General features: G+C 38.8%; 1 long non-coding RNA gene across 3 annotated transcripts in view; it reads right to left on the minus strand.

Annotated features, from left to right (window-relative positions):
* LOC149074857 (uncharacterized) overlaps nt 1-26,840 on the minus strand; it is a 164,880-nt gene that overhangs the window by 26,169 nt on the left and 111,871 nt on the right. For all 3 annotated transcript variants that reach the window (XR_016194297.1, XR_016194296.1, XR_016194298.1), the window contains exon 3: nt 7,361-7,464. This is a non-coding gene — a long non-coding RNA (uncharacterized LOC149074857). The remainder of the gene's footprint in view (nt 1-7,360; nt 7,465-26,840) is intronic.

Genomic DNA, 26,840 nt, shown 5'->3' on the forward strand with positions numbered 1-26,840 from the left:
AATACTACAATTAAAAACATGTGCCCTCAAGGGAGTGTATTAGTCATGTGAGGTTTGGTCGAGTGGTCATAGTGAAGGACTCGCATCGCGAAGATCCGGGTTCAAATCCACCGTCGATGCAGTGGTTGTGTCTGCTGAAGTTGGTTTTCTGCGGCTCCCAACTTCGAGGCGCGAATACGAGCCGATCTCCCTGGTAAAAAGTCTCGCCGCAGAGAGCAACAGCCCTACAACGATATAATCATTCATTCATTACACTTTACTCACTATGAGTTGAGGAAAAAAAAACCTCATATTTTAAAAAAATCGATTGCAGATGGCAGCACTACACATAACAAGCATTACACAGAAACAAACTTTACGGAAGGTTCACTACACATACACACACATTCCAACATGTACCAATTCGTTAGAAGTTCCGCAGAGGAATATGGACGAGGTGCATGTGTCTGGTTTAGCAGTAGTAGTGAGGTGAGGGAGCATGACTTGCGGTCTAGACGACGGTGATCTGCAGTAAACGATCGGTCACCACGGTAGTGACATCTGGACGTGACCATAGATTCAGAATCTATGACTACTGAAGACCCGATGATGGCAATTGAACTAATTGAACTGATGTGTGGAAGCTGGGACGATATAATAACATGGATGACTGTGATTAGCTGATTCACCGTGATTCGAAATTTTATATTCCAAGATTATCGACAATCATTCGATTAATTGACGATTCCTAGATTCTTTATGGGATGGACGACTATATACGCCGTCATCTTATAATTATGCTTATAACTTTGATTGCCAATTGGCATAGATTGCTTGTATTTTTTATCTGTTATTGTATGATTTCAGATTGACGATTGCTGATGTTCCAAGATTATTATATCAATTCATTTTTTGTTGCCTTCGTCTGAGGCGACTATTTTTTCTTTGTTTTCAATACAGTTTTCCGAATACACCCATCCTTCGGGAACGCAAGAGAACGCCATTCTGAGACGGGAAGTGGGGTGCGCCCGGTTTTCAAAGGTCAAAATTAAAAACATGGAATGTTTTCTGTTATCCTCAGGAGATACGGAGAAACAACTTTCTAACTGGAAGTTAGAGGACAAGGGGACAGTATAAAAATTTAGATTTTCCCATTTTGTTTTTCCACGCTATATTTTCACTCTCAAAACTTGCACAAAGTAATTTTTGAACGCCTTTTGAGCATTGGAATCATACCTCTACGTTGGACTGCTGATGAGATAAAGGCCGAATTAGCACTTATAGGACACCCCTGTATATCATAGCTATACTCCCCTCCTAGAAATCACATTGTTAACAATTACAGCACAGCTACCATATGCAAAATTGCGCAATATGTGTACTAAATTTACAGTCCAGTTTACGGTGCCGCTAAAAATGACTGTCATAATTCAAAATGCATTCTACAACACAGCTATTGAAAGTACGCGTATGATAAAAATTGCCGAATGCCATCACATATACTATATACACACAATAATATAGGCCCTATATATATATATATTAAGATGGAGGGGATGGATATAAACAAACTCGATGACAGAGGGTAGTTTCAGTGTTGGGAAAGCTATTTATAGGTTTCCGCGACATAATCTTTTGCCACGTTGTGACTTTGTAAGGCCAAAAAAGAAGGAATCGATACAAGAAGTTGCTGCTTCTGCTTCAAACTAAGACGTACAAGACCACATGGGTTGCCACAGGATGCGTTCAAAAAGAAAAGAGGTTTTTTTTTTTTGCGAAAAAATTCTCATCACGTCCAACTCTTATTTCATACGGATCGATGTTGCCCTTTTCCCATCTCTCTCTATCTTACCATCCATTGCCAATGGAGGCAAAGATTTAGCTTCTGTTTCGATGGCCAAAGACAAGACACGTATGTCCAGTATAGTATAGTATATATCTCTATCTATCTATATATATAAACAAGGATTATATGGACAGATACATCGAGCCTCCGTGTGCGTTTGTTTGTATCAAATTTATCATTTCATACGTACCTTAGTCACCCCCCTGCAAAACTCCAACAGTTGTTTATGCCCCCCCCCCCGATTTGCATATCGTGGGGGGGGGGGGTATGTGATATTCTCTATATTTCTAACTCAAAACTTACTCAATCCTTTAAGTCAGGGCTTAACTCCCTGCGGTCGAAACAAAAAAAAAAATTATTCTGCATTGAAGAAAAAGCAACCAGAAGTATATTTACCGTGTGGGGGGGGGGGAACTATGGCGGCAAGATTGGGGGAGGATGGCAAATTTGAGGAATGAGTGGTCAAGAGAATAAGTAGAGTGGGGGAAGAGTGGCAATATTTTTATTGCTCACACACAGGCGGTAAAATCACGAATTCGCTTCTGCCTATAGAGCACGGGACTAGGTCAGTGAGTGAGTGACCTTCGGAGTTTGCAAGTATGTGAGTGATTAATTAATACAGAGTGCACGCATGTGAGTGACTAAAACAGTGTGTAAGCATGTGAGCGACCAAAAGAGTTTCATAGATTTAGGGGCCAGCTCAGTGAGCGGCCAAAGGAATAGCCTTGATAGTGTGCGAGTATATGGGAGAAATTAAAAGAATGACAAAGATTTTGCAAGAATAGGAATGATCAAAAGAATTTGCTAGAATAGGAGTGACCAAAAGAGTGTAAGCATAGGAGTGACCGAAAGAGTAAAGGACCAAGTCAGTGACCGACCAGAAGAGTCACCAAGAAAGTGAGCAAGCACGTGAGGCACCAAAAAAGAAAGAGTTAAAGTGAGGGACCAGCATATTATGGCCCAAACGAAGGTGAATTTTACAGGGTTCTCCGGTCTTTGGGACCGGGAAAAATCTAATTATAAATTCACTATAAAAGGGCTCGTCAAAAATCTTGCCCATGGGCTCTGATCTAAGATGTCAGGTCATGGGGAGCAGGTCAATGGAAGACTAGAAGAGTGATGAAATAGTGTTCAATCATGGGAGTGACCAAAAAAGTGTTCAATTAAGGGAGTGGAAAAAAAAAATAGTTTAATCATGGGAGTGACCAAAAGAGTGACTTGGAGGCCTAATTACAGGGGAGAAGGCTAAATGGGCAAAAGACCACGGCGGCCAATTTAAGAAATGAATTTTCAAGAAAATTAAACCAGAATGGAATAAGGGCTGCTAAACCATGAATACCCGCCTCTGAAACCAACCCACACATTTCTGGCACCAGGGTCTCAAAGGGTTAATAGAAGGTTATCCGGGCCCCAAAAAACAAACGGGTCTATTAAAGGTTTTCATTAATTCTGGAATTACCTCTTTCACAAATTCTACAATTACAGTGGATCCCGCTTGTAACGTTTTTCCATAAAACCGTCGTGAAAACACGTTGTAAGTGGGAAAACGTTATAAACGGGAAATCATGTGTGTGGTTTTCTCACTTATAAACCTTTCGGATACATTGAGCCCGGACATCCTGTATATAGGGAAGATGGCTTCTCATAACTCATTTTTCAATGGCCATCATTTCCATACATGACGACGATGTGTCACAAGTGACAATACTCATACCCCCCCCCCCGCTATATGGTTTCCATTCTCTCTCTCTCTCTCGCACACTCTATTCATTTGTATGTGTATTAGTAGTAGGTGGTTAATGTATAGTGCTTGTACAGTACAGTGCGATCCCCCAACAAAAAAGGCACTATCCACGCCAGCCAGCCATACGAGTATAAATATTCACATGGAAGAGCTTTTCAAAAATCAAATTACGCCAGAATCTCTAAAATATCCCGCCAAATAAAAGAACGATAATCTAATCCCCTCCCCCCCTCCTCCGCCAAACTCTCATCCTTTTACGACGGAATCTCGCCAACGGGTGCATTAAAGCGTGAATGTGCCCCCTCTTTTCTTCCCCCCGGCATTCCCTATATTAACAGGGAGATGATGGGGGGAAGTGGGATGGAGGGCACCTTCTCCCTTGTTCCTCCGTCCCCCACCGCGACCCCCCGTCCGTTATAACTCGACCCCTCCCCCTCGGCGACAAAAGTGCGGAATGAATGGGGGGAGTGGGAAGCGAGAACGGAACAGCACCATTCATCCGTTCCCTTTCCATCCATCCACCGCTACTCCCCCCCCCCATTTTTCGCATGTTATTTGCATACGTAATCGGGGTGATCAATCACGTGATCTGCGGTTTGTTTCCGTATTTGGGGATGCGTGGGGGGAGGAGGGTCGCGGGGAAGGTTACGTCGAATTTTAGGTGGAGCGGTTTTCTCTTCCCCCCCATTTCGCCCCCGAGGGTGGCGGGGAGGGGGGGGGGGTGACGACACCCTCTCACCGCCATTGAAACGACGGGTTGGGGGGGATGCCGTTGGATGACAGTTCGCATAAAATTACTGGGTCGGTATATTCACCCCCTTTCCCGCCACTGCCCTGAAGGAGTTCGGTAAATTTCTTTGCACCCCCCTCCCCTTAAATTTTTTTGTGTGAGAGATTTTACGCGAATTATATCGAGAATCAAAGAAATTGAGAATTTTTTTCTATTGGAATAATGCCCCCTTCACATCCTGCAGCAGGGCCCCGAATGCTGAATGGTGCACCAGGCCATATTTTTCACGGGTGACTTTATAGTGAATTTTTGTGTGATAAAAAAAAAATCAATAATTGTCCCGAGCCCTGTAAGCCAGCCCCCCCTCCCCTTTGGGGGGGGCACGATTATAATTATCATATTCCTAAGACGTTTGAACTGAATATTAAAAATCAGGAATTTAATATTTTAAACAGGGATCGATTACTACAGGGCTCGCATAGTCCTCACGGGAAAATCTTCCAGCCGGGGCAAGGTGGTTTTTCCAGGGTCTTCCACTTGGCTAGAAATACTTGTTTACCAATTTACATACTTACTGTCGAAAATTTTCTTTTATCTCATTGTTATGAGGCCAACCCTTTCTGCTCTTTAAGCCCCCCAATCGAGGGTACCAGGCCCCTGACGATTAAAACGGCACTGATCAAATATAACCTGATCGTTCGGGTACGGCAAACACCGCAGTATAATCTGAATTAATTTACTAATCAGGGCTGTCTTAGGAGCATCATAGGCACCCTGGCAGAGTGCTTTTTTCTGAGCCCCACCCGGCCAGAGGTACCTATCTACCAATTTACATATACTTGCTCTTAAAAATCGTAACCAGATCTCATTTCAGTGTGGCCCCGGGTCATGTTGTTAAGAACGCATGGGTAATAATGCGAACAAATTGAGACTGCGTGCGACCCGTTAAGTTTATCGGGGTTACGTTCATCACTATTCATATAAACATGATTGTTTTAAAACATTTAATCTCAACCGACAAGAGATGCAGACCTGATAATTGCGAACCACGGCCACCATAGCGGGTTCAAACTCTCTCGGGTCCGAAAACGTTTGGGGGCCTCCCACTTTTCAATTTCCGTGAAAAAATTTCATTCTGATTAACTGAAATTCGTAGAAATGAAATCAAATATTGGGGGGGGGGGCAAATGTATTTATGATGAATAATTCTTTTGGGGGCCCTGTTTGTCAGATGTATATTTACGGGCGGGCTATAGTCCAGGGCGGAAAATTTGAGGAACAAGTTGTCAAGAAAATTAATAATGAAAGAAGGGGAGGGGAGCAAAATTTGTGTAGCCAACAGGCTGTAAGACCATAAATCTTCGTGCGCTTAGAGCAGAGGCTCTTCAATCTTTCAGACACCATGGGCCATATTGAAATTGTCCAAGAAGCCCGCGTGCCTCCAACATGAATCCCACATCCTGGAGCAGGGCCCTTAGGTTGGAATATTTTGCGGGCCGCAGACCAGACTTTCACGGGGCCCTTTTCTGGTGAATTTATAACGCGAAAAAACAAAAAAAAATGATGGGAATCGTCCCAGGCACTGTCAGGCCCACCCTTGTGGGGGCCATGGGTTGATCCGGCTCTGGGTAAAAGGAAGATAAAGAGCAAATTTTGTCCCGCACCCATGGCATCATTGTCGTATCGCAAATCACGGATCAACAAAACACAGGGTGCCGCTATCAGAAAAATTTGGCTGCCCATCTCTGCGAGTTTCACGCAAATTTCTTAAAAGCACCATTACGTATGCTGCCATGCCTCCCCCCACTTCCTGGATGGATGTGGGGGACCTAGGCTGTCGGGCTTTTTTATCTAGGGTGCGTTAACTAAACTTTCAAGGGCCTTTTTATAGTGAATTTATAGCATGACCAAGAGAGCTAGGGAAAAATTGAGCGACAAGGGAAGACTGGCCTGCAGCATGTGTAAGCATGTTATGACCAAAAGAGTGACCTAGAGCGATAGAAATCATGTTGGTGAGTGACCAAAAAGTGACTTAAAGCGAGAATGTGAATGACCTAGGTCTAGTGACCTAGACTAGGAGAGAGAGAGGGAGTAAATATGTCTGTCAGATCAAAAGACTTGAACTAGAGCATGCGCAAGCATGTGAATGATATGCTTGCGCATTCCATTAGCATGTAAATGACAAAAAAAGTGATATAGAGAAAAAGAGAGGAATAATGCCAGTGAATGACCGAAAGAGTGACCCACAGCATGTGCAAGAATGTGAATAACCAAAAGAGTGACCTAGAGAGAGAGAAAGGAAGAGTAGTTATGTCGGTGAATGACCAAAAGAGTGACCTATAAAGCGAGAAACTAGATCAGTGAGTAGCTAAAAGATTGACCAAGAAAATGTGCAAGCATGAGAGTGACAAAATTAGTGACCTAGAGACAAACACACCTATTTACAGAGGTAAGGGTTAAGCGAGCTATAGTCCACGGCGACAAATTTCCGGAATGAGTGGCCAAGGAAATTTGACTAGAATGGGAGAAAGGAAGGAAAAACCATAAATCCGCCAAAGTGTTGGGCCACCCAGTAAAAACACCCCTACATTTAATAGCGTATCAGTCTTTCTAGATCACTCTTTTAGTCATTCACCGACAAAATTGATCTCGCTCTAGGTCACTCCCTAACCTTCTCCTTCACTCTCCAGGCCACTCTTTTAGTCACTCACTGACACGAGAGTAAATATTCCTCTCTGTCTCTATACATCACTAGAGATCTCTCACGATTCCTCTCTCTCTCTAAATCACTATTTTCGTCATTCATATGCTTGCACATGCTCTGGGCCAGTCCTTCGATCGCTCACTCAAATGGTCCCTCGCTCTCTAGGTCACTGTTTGGTCATCCACACGTTTGCACATGCTCTAGGCCAGCCTTTAGGTCGCTCACTGACCCGCTACCTCGCTCTCTAGGCCACTCTTCTTATAATTAAAAAAACCCATCAAAACGAATTTAGAAGTAATACTGCTAATATGTTTAATAACATTAGAAGGATAAGCAGGATAATAAGTCCTCACGAACCGTATCTTGTCCTGGTTTGCGGCTCCTGTAATAGACGGCGTGATGAGATGGACTATGGAGTTGATCAGTAGTTCCTCAGAAAATATGTCCTCAAAAACACTTCCCTTGAAAGAAAAGAAAAGAAAAAAATTAGATGGGGGGAAAAAATTTAATTTTTTAACCTATAAAATATCGACGACCCGAGATAAATTCAAAAACTTATTTATACAGGGTGTTCTGTAAGTGCTAAATGCGCCCTCTATCTCGTAAACCGTCAGTCGTAGAAGTATAGTTGGAGTTTTAAAAAGTGCTCAAAATGTGTTTAAAAGAAATCACGCTGTACCAGTTTTGAGAGTGAAAATACAGTGTGTCACTAAATAAGAAATCTAAATTTTTTTACACTTCCCCCCCCTTGTCCTGTAATTTCCAATGGAAAAAGTTGTTGCCCCGTCTCTCTCTCTCCTGAGCCCAACAGAAAAAATTCCAAAGTTTCGAGTTCAATCGCTGAAATAATTTTAAAAAAATCGAAGAAAAGTTATGAAAGAACAGTAACAACTAAAGGACACACAAAGCTCCTTTCCCTTATTTATGTTGTCCTTTTGCAACTCTTCGCCGATTTTTGAATTCGAATATCACAGCGAATATTTCACTTGGAAACCTGTAATTTTTTTTTCTGTTGTCCTCGGGAGAGAGACAGGGCAAAAACTTTCTAATTGGAAGTTAGAGGACAGGGAGACCGTACAAAAATTTAGATTTTTTTCCCCGATGTTGTTACGCACTGTATTTTCCCTCCCAAAACTGGTCTAAGTCACTCTTTCACTCACTTCCGCGATTGCAAATTCTCTAGGCCACTCCTTTGGTCACTCACTAATGCATCTGGCTGTCCGTTCTAACGCTGATTTATTGAGATTTATATACATATTGCCGCCCTTCTCTCATTCTTTTAACTTTGTTGGGCACTTATTCCTCGGATTTGCCGTCCCTCCGAACTCTCCGCCCAGGGCTATAGCCCGCTAAACTCCCCCCCCCCCCCTTAAATGCGCAACTGAGTACTCAGATATATCGTTCATGTTGCAAGAAGTTCCGTGTTTCGAATCAGAATATCTCGGCGCATACTGCACTTAAAAACGTGGAATTTTTTTTTTTGTTGGCATCAGGGAAGACGACGAAATAATTTTGTAATTGGGTTCTTGCGTACAGGGTGTCCGTATAAAAAGTTTTTTATTTCAATAACTGTACATCCCCTTGCAGCATAAATGACATAACTGAATAGGCTACTACACGTTATTTGGATACTTTTTCTAACTGGAAGTATACTTCCGGGCTCAACGGTTCGGTAGCAAAATGCCATACGCCCTGTTACCTATGCACCCCCTGTATACACTTCGGGTCATAACTTGAAAAAGGAATCATTGAAAACCGTTCAACTTAGATACAAACTTAGATCTCAACTACCGGGCCCCGATATCATTCATACCGGACCACGAGGTCATTAGCCGTTTCATTTTTCCTCATTCATTTTCCGTTGGTCGTGTGTTTGACCGGGCCTTTGACTCACAAAAATGAATGAAACCGAGCCGCGGGCTTGAAAAGGTTGAGAATCACTGACCTAGAAGGTCCACATATGTGAATCTCTGGAATGAAGCGGTAATAACAATAATAGCCACTACGAATTTGTACAATTTCAGATCACCATAACAATGTCTATGATGGCGCGTACAGTACAAAGCAGTACACAGTACGCACCATCTCCCCTAAATATATATATATATAAATATTTCATGGCCCTTTTTTCTCGACACTATATAGCTGTTGACACGAAATTCTTGGGCACATTAATCCGATTCATGATCTCCTCCTCTTTAAAAAAAAAAAGCCAACAATAGAACCAACCGACTAAGCTATAAATCGCTTTATGCAAATTAGGCTTATGAGAGGGCTTTACACCTAATATTCGATATAGTCAATGACAGCCTAGACAGACTCTTTACAATAATAATAATATAACGCTCTGGAAATTGTATATGTATTTTCAGTTCATTTTTAAAGTTTGTCTTGCGGTCGGTCCTTCAAAATACGCCATGTCCTTACTTAAGGAAGCAGGCAGACATTTTTATTTTTTATATTTTGTTGTATAGGCTGCCGCCGCCTCTTCTATGTGAAGGCTTTTTTTGTTGTTGTTGAAAATTTGAAGGCTTCCCTCCTATATATATATTTTTTTCTCCTAAGCATGTGTGTGTGTGGTGACACATACTCTGAGGGTTCTTCTGCCTGGAAGTCATTGAAATTCAGTCCCAGATGTCGGTGGTGCATTTGTTGGAGAAAGACATACATATGGATGAGGTTCAGAGGCAGGAGGAGATCCGCAAGCCGAACCAGAGAACAGCGAGAGAGGAAAGACCACCGATAGATTTTTTTTTTTCCTTTTTACTTTTCCAGTCTTTTATTTTGGTCATTTTTTTTTCCGGGAATTTTTTTCTTTTATCCCGTATTTATTTTTTCCTGTCTGCTCCTGGTACTTCCCCGTTTCCGGGATCCTTTTCCTCTTTTTGAAAAATGTTTGAAAATCGGTAAGGGGGATGCAGACCAAATTAAATGAGTATTATACGAGGCGAAATTAAGGGAATGGTCATTAATACTTGTGGAAAATGAGGATAATCTGAGACAACTGGATCGTGGGGGTGATTAACTCTTAGCGTGTTCGATTGCGGAGATGATTCTTTGTCGATAATTCGGTGCTGAGTGATTATAATGTTTTTTATGTTGTGTAAGTGGTGGCCTTTGGATTTGAGAGGCCCTAGGAAACTTTTTTTTAAGTCTTTTAAAATGGTGGATTTCATATACAGTAGCTATCGCTTATAACAATCAATGATAAGAATCAACCATTTATAAGACTCAATGATAAGAATCAACCACTTATAAGACTCAATGATAAGAATCAACCACTTCTAAGACTCAATGATCAGAATCACCCCACTTACAAGACTGAATGATAAGAATCAACCACTTATAAAGCATCTTCAACCCCGTTACTCTCGAGCACAACGGTTTTCCCTGAAGTACCCAGAGTGCTCGATGCTCGTGTCCAATTTCGTGCTCACGAGCACTTGATTAGCGTTACAATTAAACACTTAGGAGCAATTGTATACAAGGATTGAAATCATCGCTTTTTCATGCATTCATATGTAAAACTTGCCGTAAGGGTGCTCTTCTTTTGATGATCGGTACAGGCAGTGCTCGCGACTGGAAAAGGGTTGAAGACCTCTGATTTATAAGAATAAAATCGTAAAAAAGAAAAAAAAACTATTTTAACATAGAAAGATTATAAATCTGAAGATTTAAATATCGGTTATAACAGTAGTTCCCAAACTTTTTGAAGCTCGACCTACAGCTGATAAATTTTTTGACCGAAAAAATTTATCAGCAATCCCTATATAGGCTGACCATTCCGGGACATTCCGATTTTATGATGGTAAATGTGCTGTCCCGAAAGCACTTTTCGGAACACTTGTTTCGGTTTCAATTGGGCGATATTGACTTTCAACGATATTCAATATATATATATATATATATTTGAATATATAAATATTTATTCTGCTTTTTGATGTACTTAGCAATTTTTATGCAAGATGGAAATGTAGTGAGGTGCATGCCCCTTGATTTTCGTATACATTGTGATTACGAAAGAATCATCCGATTTCAAAATGATTCTACACTTGAAATCGACCAATAACAAAAAACTGTTCCTATAAAATGCATACATTTTCCTCCCTCATATTCACATATATTATTACTTATCATTCTGTGTTTTTAATTTTTAAGAAATATACAATTTTGAAATCGGGTGATTCTTTTTGAGTCACCCTGTATATGTATTAACTTGATACGTTGATTATTGTACGAGTAGAATTTGACACTTGGTAATTAGCTTAGCTGAGTAAAGACATTTTTTAGTTTTGACATATTTTTAAAATGAAAATGAATTTCTTATTTGGACGATTTTATTGTGGGGCTGTTCAAGCAAATTTTTAGCCATTTTTGACCCCCCCCCCTTGTCAGCAAAAGTCACCAAAACTCTGACCCCCCCCCTTGTCAGCAAAATTTCGTCATCATCTCTGCCCCCTCTGAATCTTAACGCATATTGGTGGGATCAGAGACGCACACACAGAGTGGTGGGCATAGGGGGCTTGTGCCCCCTCCCACGATCAAAAATTCATTTTTTTAATGCAAAAAAATATTTTTTAATTGCAATTTCGGAAGAAAATATCTTTGTATATGATATTATAATCAATTTCTGTTAATTTCGATGCTATTTGAAGACTATGAACTCAAAATTTATTTTTAATAAATTCATTGCGACCCACCCTCTAAGCCATATAATGATAAATCGCATAAAGGCCCTTGGTCTGCGGACCAAATATGGCCCTGGGGGTTATCTGATGCTGCCTGCCTAATTTTGTAAAAATGAACGAATGAGGCACATTTACAGATCGCTTAAGTGTCCCGTGGTACAATTCCAGAACATTTAAACGGCCCGTGGCACGTTTTCAGATCACTTAAATGACCCGGGGCACAGTTCCAGAACAATATTAAGCGATCCATGACACATTTAGAGATCCCTTGAGTGACATGTGACGTAGTTTTAGAGCACTTAAGTGGCCCCAGTGTGGTTCTACAACACTCAAGTTACCCGCTGCACTTTCTCAGATTATTTAAGTGATCCGCGGCATATAATTACGGATCAGTTGAGTGATGCGTGGCAGTTCCAGATCACTTGGATCCGCGAAACATTAAGAGATCACGAAGGGGCTCTGTAGGGCACTGATCAATAGTGGGGGGGGGGGGGTTACTTCAAGGGCTCACAAACTATCGGAAGGTTTTTCCCGTTTTTAGCGCACCGAGTAAGATGTCATTAAAAATATTTCATATTTTCATAAAAAATGGTTGATGACGTAAGTATTATCCAAACCCCCTCCCACTTGTCATCAAAAGTTAGCAAATCGAAAACCCCATCGATGATGGCGTAATACGTGAACGGCCCCTTTGGAGAATTTCTCGTGAACCCCCTCCCTCTCCAGTTCATTGACGTGATCCACACTATGGGAACTGCTGGGTTATAAGAATCACTCGCTTATAAGGGTGAAAATAGATGAACAAAACTTGATTCTTATAAGCAGTAGCCACCACTCTCTGTAATTAATTCAATTCAATAACCTTTTTGATTTTTTGTAGCATCAGATAAAGAGAAACTCACTAAAAAAGTTGTTACTGAAATGTAAAAAAATAAATTTATTTTGTGCAGAATTTGAAAAAATTCATTAAGCAACGTTGTTTTCAAAACTCCTTTTTACTACTTTTCACAGAGCTCCAGCTCGTTGACAAAATTCCTTTTAATTGGCCAGATAGATAATGATCAAATGATGCGTGATTTTCGTATTTACGAAACAAAAGCATGAGTTAGAAATTTACCATTTTTGATGAATAAATGCAAAGATTTAGTTTTTAACATTTTCCCGCGGAATCTTAATAACTTAAATTTTTTGAAGCGAAAATAGAGAGTATTTTGTGCTGAACAGTTGAATTCTAGAAATTTCAAGTATTAAATTTCAGTACTTTAATACTTTGAACACATAATTGAACGATAAAAATTGTATCGTTAGTTTAGTTTGTTTTTGCGGATATGAAATGAAAATCTTTAATTTCAAAATTTCTTTGAGGATGAATGCGAAATTTCTCATATGAAAATTATTTTGGGCATGAATGCAAAATCTTTGATTTCAGAAGTGTTTTTTGCGATATGAATGCATAATCCTTGATCTGAGAAATAATTTTGTGTGTGGATACAAAATTTTTGATTTGAAAAATGTTTTTCCACACGAACGCGAAATTTTAGATAAAAAATTTTTAGTTGAGGACAAATGCAAAATACGAAATTTCCAGTCGGGAAACTTTTTCTTTTGAGAAATTTTGAATTTTTATTTAAAAAATTTATGAATCTCTAATCACGATACACTAAAATAGTATATCATGATTAGAGATTCATTCTATTTTACGGCTCGTCGTTGCGCGGAGGTAATTTCTGATCGTTTTCAACCAAAAATTAGAGAAGATAAGAGAAAAAAGAGAAGCGCCCCCTCGCACTCTTTTCTCCCTTATATGTGTAGGGTAGCTATTGATCTTGCTAAGACACAATTTACGTTTAGATTTTCATACCCGTTGAAGGTTTATTAAACACGACCGTTTTAACTCGATTTAAGTGGTAGAGAAACCAAAAAAGTTTTTGATCAGTGAGGGCAAAATACCCATTGCTAATCAAAAGAAAAATAAATACCGGTACTTATTTAAAACGATGAAAAATAAAAAGAAAACATGAAAAATTTCGAATGAATGAAAATATTTACTGTATTGATTTGGAGTCTCCAGTTCGACTAGAGGACCACTTGTTAAGACTTTATATTGAATTCGATTTTAGCTCAAGCACTCGAATGCCCACATGTATCTATATGTATAAAATTGATTTTCTGTTTGTCTGTGTGTGTTTATGTATGTTCTCTATATAAATCTACAATTTCGTCGCCACAAATTTTGCATACATACCAAATGGGACTTGACTTGAACGACAGGCTACAAAGTTCGTCAGAGCTGGGCAAAAAACTGTCGGGCACAACAATGGTTTCGGGCCTCAACAATCACTTTCGGAACGTTTACTTTGGTTACCATGGTTCCCTAGCAATGCGTTTCAGACGTGTATATGCCTTTACAATGGTTTGTCACTTTAACGATGCCAGTATATATATATATACACTGCTGGCCACCGTAAATGCAACACCCTGAAGGAAGCATGCAAATGATATGAAATTTACAACATGCATTAGCGGAGGTGAGATATGCAAATGATTAGAATTTCAGCGCAGACGCACATCACGCGCGCCTGTGGCGCCACTTCAAAGCGCTATTTAAGACTTGGAGATTTCGACGATTTAAAGTACGGCAATTGTGTTTTTCTTGTGGTTTTTTCAAAAAAACGATCAATTATGCGCGGAAGAAAACAGCGATCATCTTTTGATCAAGTATCCGAGTTCGACAGAGGAAGGATAATGGCCTACCGAGATTGTGGATTATCTTTCAGGGAAATCGGTAGTCGTGTTGGACGAAACCAAACAACTTTAATGCGGATATGTGATTGTTGGATGCAGGAGGGTACGACGGACCGACGTGTTCGATCGCATCCACCTCAGTGCACCACTTCACGTGATGACAGGCGTATTGTGCGTATGGCAGTGACGGATCGCTCAGCCACATCACGAACCATAGCACAGCACATTCAGTCTGTACCGCATCATCCAGTGTCTGTGCGTACCATTCGACGCCGTTTACAGCAGAGTGGTCTGTCCGCAAGACGTCCATTGCTTCGTCTACCCTTGACGCAGAACCACAGACGTCTCCGCCGCCAATGGTGCGATGAAAGAAGGATGTGGACGGCACAATGGAATGAAATTGTCTTTATTGACGAGTCACGCTTTTGTCTGCAACACCACGATGGTCGGATTCGAGTCTGGAGACACCGTGGAGAGAGGATGCTGAACAGCTGCGTTATGCACCGCCACACTGGTCCTGCACCGGGTATTATGGTATGGGGCGGTATTGGATATCACTCTCGCACTCCTCTAGTACGCATTGCCGGTACTTTAAAAAGCCAGCGCTACATCTCCGAGGTGTTGGAGCCAGTTGTCCTTCCTTACCTTGAGGGCTTGCCCACAGCCATATTTGATCAGGATAATGCGCGACCACACGTGGCACGCATTGTCCAAAGGTTCTTCGTCAATCGCCAGATTGAATTGCTTCCCTGGCCAGCTCGCTCTCCGGATCTTACGCCGATAGAAAACATGTGGTCCATGGTTGCTCAACGATTGACCCAGATTACATCCCCAGCTGCCACACCAGATCAACTTTGGCAACGCGTGGAAGCTGCTTGGTCTGCTGTACCCCAAGAACACATCCAAAGTCTCTTTGAATCAATGCCGAGGCGTGTGGCAGCGGTGATCTCCAACAATGGCGGCTACTCTGGCTACTGATTTTGGCAGGAACCACACTTCACAGAAGTCTATAAATTTAATCATTTGATGCTTGGTCAACATGTTATCTACAAAATAAATATTGTTGCGATATCTCTTGTCTTTCTTGGTGTTGCAATTTGGGTGGCCAGCAGTGTGTGTGTGTGTGTGTGTGTGTGTGTGTGTGTGTGTATATATATATATATATATATATATATATATATATATATATATAAAATAGTTTATGCCTTTATAATGGTTTGCCACTTTTTCAATCCTCCCGGTAATGACAGCTTTTTGAACAGACGTCAGAATCATCATCAGCATCACTTTGAGGGTCAGGCAAAGGATGATCCCCATGGGGAAATTCGTGTTAAAATTGCCGATTTTACTGTAGAAATTCGGAAATTTAATGGGGTTTCCCGTCACATCAATAATTTGAAAAATTGTATTGAAGTCTGATTTTTGAAATATTGAGTTCGCTTAGAGATACGAAGCCCAGAAAATTAAATACGTAGTAATTAGCCGGACCTACCTACTTTTGAGTAGGACATCCTCATGGATATTCATGCAAGAACATTTGATTTCAACTTTTTATTTATATCTTCTCAAGCATGAAAATTAATGTCCCCGTATTGTCTTTTGATATTTATTTGCATAAATTCATATAGTTTAGGTTGTTTTAAAATTAATTATGGGGCCCGTAAAGTACATCGAAGAAATTCCACAGCTTTAACTAAGCATGTCTGGAATCTGAAACGGGCAGATGGATAACTTGCAAGTTCGGGGGAAGGGGAAATCGAAATATCTAGCTCCTCTTAAAAAAGGGGGGGGGGGGAAATTCATTTCTACGTTTCTTTAAATCTACATTTGTTCCTTTCATGAGTCGTGCAAGAAGTCGCCATATTGGTTAACTTAGACACGGTTTGAATGTCCCTCAAAGAAAGAGGGAGATATCACGTGATCCAAAAAGCCTCATTGAAGAAAACCTGGGCAGCGTCGGGTATTATAGCTAGTTTATTTATAAAAATGAAATTGATATGTTCAGAAATACGATCTGTAATGTTTTTATGGTGGGTGGTAGCTTTAAAAATTCAGGCATAGTTTGATTAGAGAGAACGTCCACACACTAGCCCGAGCTAACCCGAGTTTCGGGTCTTGACCAGTGTCCTAAAAATCATCAGTTTTCTGTTAATGAAATATGAGTATGAGAAGCCGTTATTATTACTATTTTTTGAATCCTCTGTGAAAACAGTTTTATATAATTAAGCATTTTTGCATGCTTTTTTTTTGCATGCTCTTCTTTAAAGATTTTAAAAGAAAACTTATATGGAATGCTTGGAAATTTGGTGTTGAAATCACGCTGAGGACATCTGGTGGGGCATGTCCACTGCATCAACATTGAGATGCGACGTGTGTTTTTCCGATACTTATGTAGAATGTTCAATTTGTGAATTTTGGAATTTTCAATTTATTAATTTTGGAATTCAATTTATAAATTTTGAGAATTTTCAATTCATAAATTTTAAGAATTTTTAATTCATTAAATTTGGAATTTTCAATTTATAAATTCTGGAATTTTCAATTTATAAATTCTGGAATTTTCAATTTATAAATTTTAATCTTTGATGTCAACTTGACCATATACACGGAAATAATATTGAAGTTATAATTAAATTTCTATCGCGAAATAAAATAAATTAAAATAGATTTTACTTTGATATTTTTCTTTTTTTAACGATGAAATTTACGTTATAAAAATATTTTAAATACGGAAATTTCACGAAAATTTCGGAATTTTTTAAAATTTATTACTCTCTCAGCACAGCCGTCTGAACAACTTTAATTTTTCTTCTGGGAAAAGCAACATACGGACCAATACAAACATTTCGCAATTGATGTTACCTTAATTGCAATCCGAAGGTAAACATTACCCTCCTTCTCGCTGTGCTCAAGCGCTATGGCTGCTTTGAGTGGTTGTGAACGTAACTTGTTAACCTGTTGCGTTTCTCGGACCTGTATCTGAAAGGCAATTTTGGAATGAGATTGTACACTGATCAACTCACTCCTGAAACTTGACTCAATTAGAGCTTATATTAACTCATTATTCAAGATCATTATAAACACTACTACTTCTTAACCGTACATGCACCCCAGACCAGGGCCGTAACTAGAGAGGGGGTGGGGGGGGGGAGGCAACTGCCTCGGACGACAAATTTTGGGGCGCGGCAGTTTTAGGGGGGGGGGGAGAACAAAGAACACCATTACAAAATTATCGAATTTCAAAGTTGTTGACAAAAATCTTAGTTACTGCACTGCCTCAGACACATTCCTCTCCTCTACGGCATACACGCTCACCCTGTGACCCTCGGAGTCATGTAATATGGCCCGCGACTCCAACTTATTTTGCAAAAGTGAACTAAGCAACACATAACCAGATTTCATAAGTGACCTGCGGCACATTCCCAGATCATTTAAGTAACCCGCGGGACGTTTGCAAATCAATTAAGTGACCCGGTGAACTGTTCTAGATCACTTAAATGGCTCGCGGTGCATTCTTACCTCACCTTTGATACACCGCACACTTCAAGACCACTTAAGTGACCAACGGCACATTTAAAAATCACTTAGATGACCCGTGGCATATTCTCAGACCTCTTAAGTGACCCGAAACACATTCCTCGACCACTTAAGTGACCCGCGACACATTTACAGATCTCTTATGTGGCCCACAAAACGTTTTTATACCAATTAAGTGGACACAGCTCTTCAAAATGTTGAGCACCCTTGCTCTACGGAATTTCTAACGAATCGGTACATGCCGGAATGTGTGTTCTGAGTTGTATGAGTGGGGCCCTGCAGTATCTATGTTGCCAGAGTTGTGCTTGTTTCGTATTCTGGTTGGTGCTGCCATCTGTTTTAAATATTTTAAAGCGAAGGGTAAGTGCTTGAACTTTTTAATGTTATGTAAGTATCATGTTAAAGAGGTCTGCCCTCTGCGGAAATGCTAATCGCTGTAACTAAATTAGTGAACTCATTCGTGGAGGTGAACAACGATGTGAATTTAGTAAAACCGGGTAAAATAATGCATATTCGCCACCGATAAACAATTGCTTCCCCACGAATCAAGAACATACCTTTAAAAAAAATGAGAAATTACAAATTTCCTAAGAGAAAAAAAAAACCCTCATAAATTTCAAATTTACAATATTCTCACAAAAAAACCGCAAATTTCAAAAACACTTATAAAAAGATGTGAATTAAAATGATTCTCATATAAAAAACTACGAATATTCAAGAAATTTTCACTAAATTTCAAATTTCAATAATTTTATAAAATTTCAAATATACTTGTGAATTTCCTCTTTGAAAAATCGAATATTCGAATAATACATTCTATGTCTATATCATTCGGCAGAATAAATGGAATTGTGTTAATTCCGATTCCACACATTTCAGTAGATCTCCGGACCTAAATTCAATATTTTTTTGTAATACCTACACGGTCCCTAATTCTATTGGATGATTTTCCTCAGTCCAAGTCCTCATTCCCCACGCCCTTCCATCTTTACGCCACTGGTTAGTTATTGGGGAAGGAAGGAGCGGGGGGGGGGAAGGAGGCAGAGCATGTCGAGGACCTTTGACGCGTTCGCATAACGCATCACTTCGTAAAGCTCATGTTTAAGGATTTTCGCATCAGCCGCAACTGTCCATAAGCAACTTGCAGGAGATTTAAAACCGGGGGATTTCCAGCTATTACTCCTTCCTACTCCTCCTACTCCTGGTCCATTCCTCTGGACCGATGGCCAGTGGGTCGTCCTCGGATGAAGAAGGGGATATGAGTACTTTTTTTTTCTCTCCCAGCTATGTATGGTAGTATTTTGAACGGGAGTCGAGAGAAGTTTATGGAGAATCGACATAAAATCTGTGGAATATATTTATTTATTTTTCTTTTAGAGCTATTTTTTTGCCAATATCCATCAAAGAGAACCACCCGAACCTCGTGGAGGAAAATGTGACTTTCAGATCAAGGATTTACTAAAAGAAAAAATGTTTCATCGGAAAAAAATCAGGAATCGATGCATGTCTGAGAGAGTTATATAACGTTATCTAGCGAGTAATCCAGAAGTTATCTTAGTGAAGTTATCTTTGGATTTTGGGGCAAGGAATTTATATATATCTCTCTCTCTCCATTTAGACCAGGGGTTCTTAATCTACGAGTCTCGATCCAAACTTTGGTCGCAGGGAGCTTTCGAGATGTGTCGTACAAAGCTCTTGATCTATGGGTCCCGACTTGGACTTGATTCACACGAACTCATTCACACATTCGAATCCACTTACAGCCAACGCGACTCGAACTATCGAGGTCACGATTCAGACTTGATTCGTAGGTCTTCCGAGATAGGTCTCACAAAATCCACCACTCAGTCCTGTTATAAATGCACTTACTGCGTCACTAGTTTCACTAATTTCAAAAAACAAACGGTCCTACGTTTCGTGAAGGCTGCTGATTTTGGGTCGCGAATGGAAAAGGGTTAAGAACCATTGATTTGGAGTACGTGAACAAAGTCGGGTGTAAAGAAATGTTGCCAGTAAGAGTTGCTCTTAATTTTTGACATTCGTAAGCTGTGAAAATGATTGTGTCTGCGTGAAGAGAAGGAACGTCTAAAGAATCCACAGGGTCCACATAAAAAGAGTCTGGAGCACTTGCTATACGATGGCCATGACCCCCACATCCTGCAGCAGGGTTCCTAGGGGTTGGGATTTTTCGCAGGCTCATAAACCAGACTTTTTAAGTTCCGCTATACAGTGAATAAACAAGTACGTGAAAAAACAAAAAAATGCTGGAAAAAAAAAACAAAATCGGCGGCCCCGGGGCTGGAGCCATGTCAATTTCAACCTCGTGGGGGCCATGATGATGATGGGTCTTTGGATGAGGAACGAAGAATGTGAGTACTTTTTTCCAGTTGTATGGTAGTATTTTTAGCGGGAGTTGGACAGTTTATGGAGAATCGACATAAAATCTGTGGAATAATATCTATTTCATTTAGCTTTTTTTTTTTTTGCCAATTTATCCATCAAAGAGATTTTCTAAAGAAAAAAAAATGATCAAGGATTTCAGATCAAGGATTTTCTAAAAAAATGTTTCATCAGAAAAATCAGGAATTGATGCATGTCCGAGTTATAACGTTATCCATCGTTAATCCAAAACTTGTCCAAATAAAATCTTTCTATTTTGGGTAGGAATTTATGTCTCTCTCCATTTAGAGCAGTGTTTCTTAAACTTTTTTCGTCTATGGCTCACTTCAGACCATAATTTCTACTCATGGCTCTTGTTCTATCTATAGCCCACAACCTCATCAAAGAGCGAGACCTTTCCTATATTTTATTGAGTCCATTTATTCAGTAAGTTTGTAGTGAGCACATAAACCTTTATAAATAAGGCCGATCTCCGGACCCCTGGGCTACAGTTCCTCTTGTCCTGGTTATATGCAAGACCCTTTCATCATCATCGTGGGCTTCCAGGCAAAAAAGATGGTCTGGCCTTCCCCCCCCCCCATTTAAATTATAGTCACAGATTACATATTAACACACTCATTCTCGAAAATCATTGTACCCGATGAACATAAGAGGCCCCTCGCCAGCCCAGAGAAACGTGTGTCTTAAGATGGCTTTGGTTTTAGGGCCGTCTTAAGAGCATCGTGAGCCAACGGGCATAGTGTTTTTTTTTGAGTGCCTCTACACTTGGCTAGAAATACCTGTCTGACAGTTTGCATACTTATAATAACCAGAAGCTCAAATAGTAACCAGTAAATCTCGAAAATAGTAACCATATCTCACTACCATGAGGGTCATGCCCGGGATGGCCCATGCTTTAAGAAGTTAAGTAATCACAATTTTTCTTATTACTTATTACATATATTTGATTTCGATTGACAGCTTTGTTTCTTCACATCTGAATTTTTTTTTTCGTGGCAATCTGTGCCCCCCCCCCCTCCACAAAATAAAACTCTCTCGACTCTTCCTCATATTGATTTTTACCCGTTGGCTCCCATAGAATATCCCAGGATCACAAGAATACCATGTGGTCCACCGATTGAGTAACCTACAGCCAAACTCATTTATAACGACTTCGGATATAAAGTTAAAAAATTGGTGATCGGGTAGATTCCCACAGAAAAATATTTTGATGAATCTTGCTTATAACGTTAAAGAAAACTCAAAAATTAGATACAACAACGGTTTTCGTTGCTTATTGCTTCAGTTTTTTATAATGTTTTCCAAAGAAATCCCTACAATTAGAGCTCGTCACATTGAGGCAATATTGGTCTTTTGCTCTATTGATGAATATGCTGGATCCACACTAGCAGCGCTACGTAGCTTCACCCGTGGAAAAACCGGTTCTGAGGTGTGGCTAGCACAGCTCGGGCTATTTAATGGTCGATTCTGTATAGCCACCTCTCAAACCGGTTTTGCGCAGCTCAGAATCGCGTAGCGGGACCGGTGTGGACTAGGAAAAGAGATGTTGAAAGAAAAAAAAAATTTAAATTCTTGAACTTGCTCAGAAATCTTCTTGACAATGCTTTGAGTAACAGTACGCTTTGAACAGATTTTTTAACAATGTTTTGAAAAAAAGTCAGCATAACAATGTTTTGAGTAAAAATTGTATCGACAATGCTTTGCTCGAAACTCGAAAATCTCTTAGACGGTGCTTTGAGTAAATGTCTTCCTCACAATGCTTTGAGTAAAAAATCTCTATGAGAATGCTTTGAGTAAAAAATCTCTACGAGAATGCTTTGAGTAAAAAATCTCTACAATCGACAATGTTTTGAGCAAAAATATTCATGACAATGCTTCGAGCAAAAGTATTCTTGGCAATTTTTCGTGCACAAATGCTCTTGATAATGATTCGAGCAAAAGTATTCTTGGCAATGCTTCGAGAAAATATTCTTGACAATGCTTCGAACAAAAATATTCTTGGCAATGCTTCGAAAAAAAATATTCTTGACAATGCTTCGAACAAAAATATTCTTGACAATGCTTCGAACAAAAATATACTTGACAATGCTTCGAGCGAAAATTTTCTTGACAATGATGTAGCAACGGTACTACCAAGTAGTCTTTGAGCAATAATTTTTCATACTAAGCTACGTTTCTTATATCATGTTTTGAAAAAGTTTTTCTAACAATGTTTCAAGCAACGAATCCTCCAAGAATGTTTCGAAAATGTTCGAAACCAATAATTCTTCTTTCGATACTTCAAGTAACCGTTCACAAATAATGATAATTGGAGACGGTCATTTTACTCCCACAAAGGACTTTTCTAACAATGCTTAGAGAGAGAGCAAAGTTTTCTCAATAGAACTTTCACAGGTGGTCTATTATTATTTCTAGCAACGCTTATAGAAACCGATTCCATTCTACCAATTCTAATTGATAACAATAATAGTTCATTACAGTTTCCATCCCATTTACATAAAATATATAACACGCAATATAATATAAAAATATCTGTATTCTTTCAAGATTATATAGACCTGGTAAATGAAATTGGTATTATATATACAGTATTCATTGTATTGTTATAATATTATTCTTTTGTCTCAACAATGACACTCAACAAACATTTTATGGCTTGGATTACACCATTGTCAAGTTTTTAGGTTTTTCACAAACATCGATGAATTGGAAAGAAAATAATCTTTCAAAATGATTAATAATATCCAAATATTATCTGTAAAGATGAATTTTATGGAAAAAAAAAGTAGTTTTCCAAATAATAGCATATTTACGTAAAACGGTAATTTACAAAGCAAATAATATCGAAGTTTTTTCTTTGTTAGAATAAACATAATTAGTTTTTCCTTATAAGATAATTCAAACAACACTCAAAATTAAGGTATTTCAGGACAAAGGAAGGAAAAACATTTTCTCCTAACGTCTCGGCTCTCGAAAACATCACAATTACACTAATTTTCATAATTAGTCTAATTATTTCAGTTAATTCAATTATAAAAGGCACGTTCCTGAATATTTTTTACTGATTGAATTTTTTTTTAACTTTTTATTTCAGAAAAGAAATTACTCTAAAATTATTTCTCAGAGAATCATGTTTATTTGTATTTGAAATGGAATTTCAAGAACTCAAGATAATTAGTTTTTTTTTACGTCAATTTGGAATTTAGCGAGCTTTAAATTCTCGTAAAATGTTGTATATTTTTTTCTTAGGGAAGGTGGGGGGGGGGGGGTAGGACACATTGATAATTGGGATCGATATTCCGCCCGAATCATGAAAAAAAGAGGCGTTTTTACATTATTTTGCTTCCGGGTGAAAACATTTTGCATTAAAAAAATTTATTTCCTTTCTTCAATGTTTATTTTATTGACGAAGATGGATGAGCGACAAAAGTGTTAGAAAATTCAAATTTCACGTGAAAATATGGATTGTAAAAAATATTAGTACATTTCGTGCTTGTATTTACCCACTTTTGCATATATATATACAGATATTTAATTTTTCTTACACTTTATTTATCGTAAAATTATTATAAATTTATGTATATTTACAATAACAATTGATATAAATACGGCGAAACATCGGTAGAACGATGTATCGCCTTAGTAGGTAGGTCAGTTCTACCGATCTACGCGCGAAACCGTAGATCGGTAGAACTGACCAAGAAAAAATATCGTTGCAGAGGGATTATCGTTGTATCGAGAGGCAACAGTATAACGGAGTATAAATTAAACAAGACTTGTGGGTGCGAAAAATTCTCTAGAGAGATTTATCATTATATCGATTATTGTTGGAACTAGGTTTCACTGAATATATTAATATATTTATTAATTATATAAACCGTATTAATTTTTAGGTATTAATTGTAGGTAGGTTTTTTGGTAATATATTAATTATTTAGGGCTGTATATTTTCATATTTTTTTCACTTATGTTATATTTATAATACCTTATATATTTTTTTTTCGCACTTCAGCATTTTTGGCGTTTAAATGATTTACTTTCTAATTTGACTTTTATCAATTTTTCATATTTTGTATTTTTGTGATAATTTTTTTTTTAAATCTCATTTCTTGTATTTTCATATTTGTTCATTATAGTTCATTGCATTTTCATCTATTTTTCCTAATTTCAGTTTTTCACATTTTATTTTTCTAATTTCAGTTTTTCCCTTTTAATTTGTTTTTCTAGTTTCATTTTGAATTTTAATTTATTTTTCTAATTTCAGTTTTTTGAATTTTATTTTCTTCTAATTTCAGTTTTTCATTTTTTGTCGTAAATCCATTTTTGGCGTTTTCGTATTTTATATTACATTTTTTTGTATTTTTATTTCTTTCTTGTTCTATTTTTTCGCATTTACATTTTTTTTAATTAAATTTTTTTGCCATTTTACAGTGGATCCCGGTCATGTCGTTCCCAATTAGGGAGTTTCCTTGCTTAGTAAGACCCAATTTGGTCCCAATTTTTACTAATAGTCATCGAGATTTCTCGTTTAAATGATTTTACCGCTTACAATGTTTTTTCACACATGACGGATATTTTCAAATCGTTATAGGAGAGAACCACTGTGTATACAGAACAGTAGAATTTCGACTATGTGGCCTAATGTGGCGGAAGGGCGGAAAAGCCATCATAAATGTTTTTTCTTCTTTAAAATATCTTCTGGTTCCGGGATTTTAAAGTGTTCAGAGATGCTTCACTCCACGGAATCCCCCCCCCCCCCCCCGTGGGGGCAATGATGAATTTTCTTCCTTGTAATCTTCATCTCCACAAATAACCAGTCTTTCGATGAATCTTGTATTTACAACTGTAGTTTGCATATTGAAACCTGACGAAGGATCAGTATTAATAAAGTATCTCGATTAAATCAGACATCAAAAATGAAATTAAAATTACATTTGATTACAATGAACCCAAGATTTTTACTTTTCATTAGGAAAGTTAGCGTCTTCTATTGGCTGAACAAACAACAAATATAAAATAATTAAATTTAAGTATTGAAGACAACTTGTATACTTGGGGGGGGGGGGCGCCAGTACCTCCTATGTATTTTTTTCAAATCTTAACTTAGTAACATATTTTCCATTTTAATTCGAAACGTTTCATTCAATAAAAACATTACGTGTATAGTGGTTGATGTGTATTAACAGTCGATGTGTGAATCGTAATGTTTGATTAAGCGGGGAAATTTAGTATTGCTTGTATGGAAGAAATTTTGGCACCGGAGGGTTTTATCCGTTTAAGCGGCGTATCCGTTATCCGATTAAGTGGGAGCCGGACTGTAAATCACGAGGCATAAATATAGGGCAACCCGCACTCGTAGGGATACGAGAGAACCTCACTACACGACATTCTTCCCGTGTGGCGCGAGTCTCAAATATTTCCAGATCATGTCGGTTCAGGCTATGTGTGTGTGTGTCCTTCTATTTCTTCCCAACCGACCAAAAAAAAAAAAAAAAATATTTCACGTTGTCGGTTTATCCATTTTTTATATATGTAGTCGTTTCATATCGCGTTCTCTCATATACACCAGCAGCAACCACCACCACCAACATCCCCGCAATCCTGAAGCAACACGTCCCCTCTTATGGAAAATTTACTGGCAATTACCGATATAGATGTACCTAGGACGTGACAGTTTTAAGGAAGTGGCAATGAAGTACTATATACGCTTCTGTGTGTGTGTGTGTCTTTTTCTCCTGCGGCCATAGCTACTGTATAGTTAGCTGGTAGGTGCCAGAGGCACATTAGGACACGTTGGTTATATACAGAGAGAGAGAGAGAGATAAGTGACTTCCTCCCTCAGAATAGTGACAACGACGGCCATCAATAATTTGTTCGGATGTCCGTGCGAACTGCGACAAAGAGGAAAAGACACCAAAGTTAACTACTACTATGTATAACAACGACGCGAAAAAACGACAACGACCCATACGTAAGATTCCTAGCGCCGTCATCAGCAATTACGTCGCTATTTCTTTTTTGTTCATTTAATTATGTTTGGATGTTGGGATATTCTACTCGTATGTATCTCTTCCGGGATATGTTCTAATATCCACTCTATATCTCATTGCTTTTGGTCAAAGGCTATGCTATAAGAAATGTCTTTAGAGCAGTGGTTCTTAACCGGGGTGAGGCAAAATTTTTTTTTTGGGGGGGGGGGGGGGAGGCTGGTGCCAGATGGGAAAAATAATTGTCACGTTGACTGATTTTTCGGGGAAACTAAAATGGTGAGAGAAAAATTGTATTTTTCAATTCCTTGAAAAATATTGTTCTCATAATGTCTCTCACAAGCACTCGAGATGTCAAAGCACGAAGCCAATTTGAAGGGTATCGCAGATTTATTTTACAGAACAGCGATTTGACGAAACACGCTAACAGAAAGCGGCTTCTCTCACACACAAATGATCCCGTATTGTAAAACTCAGCAC

This window comes from Pholcus phalangioides, unplaced genomic scaffold (genome assembly GCF_987345545.1).
Source record: "Pholcus phalangioides strain wild (caught in Gottingen) unplaced genomic scaffold, Ppha-v1.0 ptg000016l_1, whole genome shotgun sequence".
NCBI lineage: Eukaryota > Metazoa > Arthropoda > Arachnida > Araneae > Pholcidae > Pholcus > Pholcus phalangioides.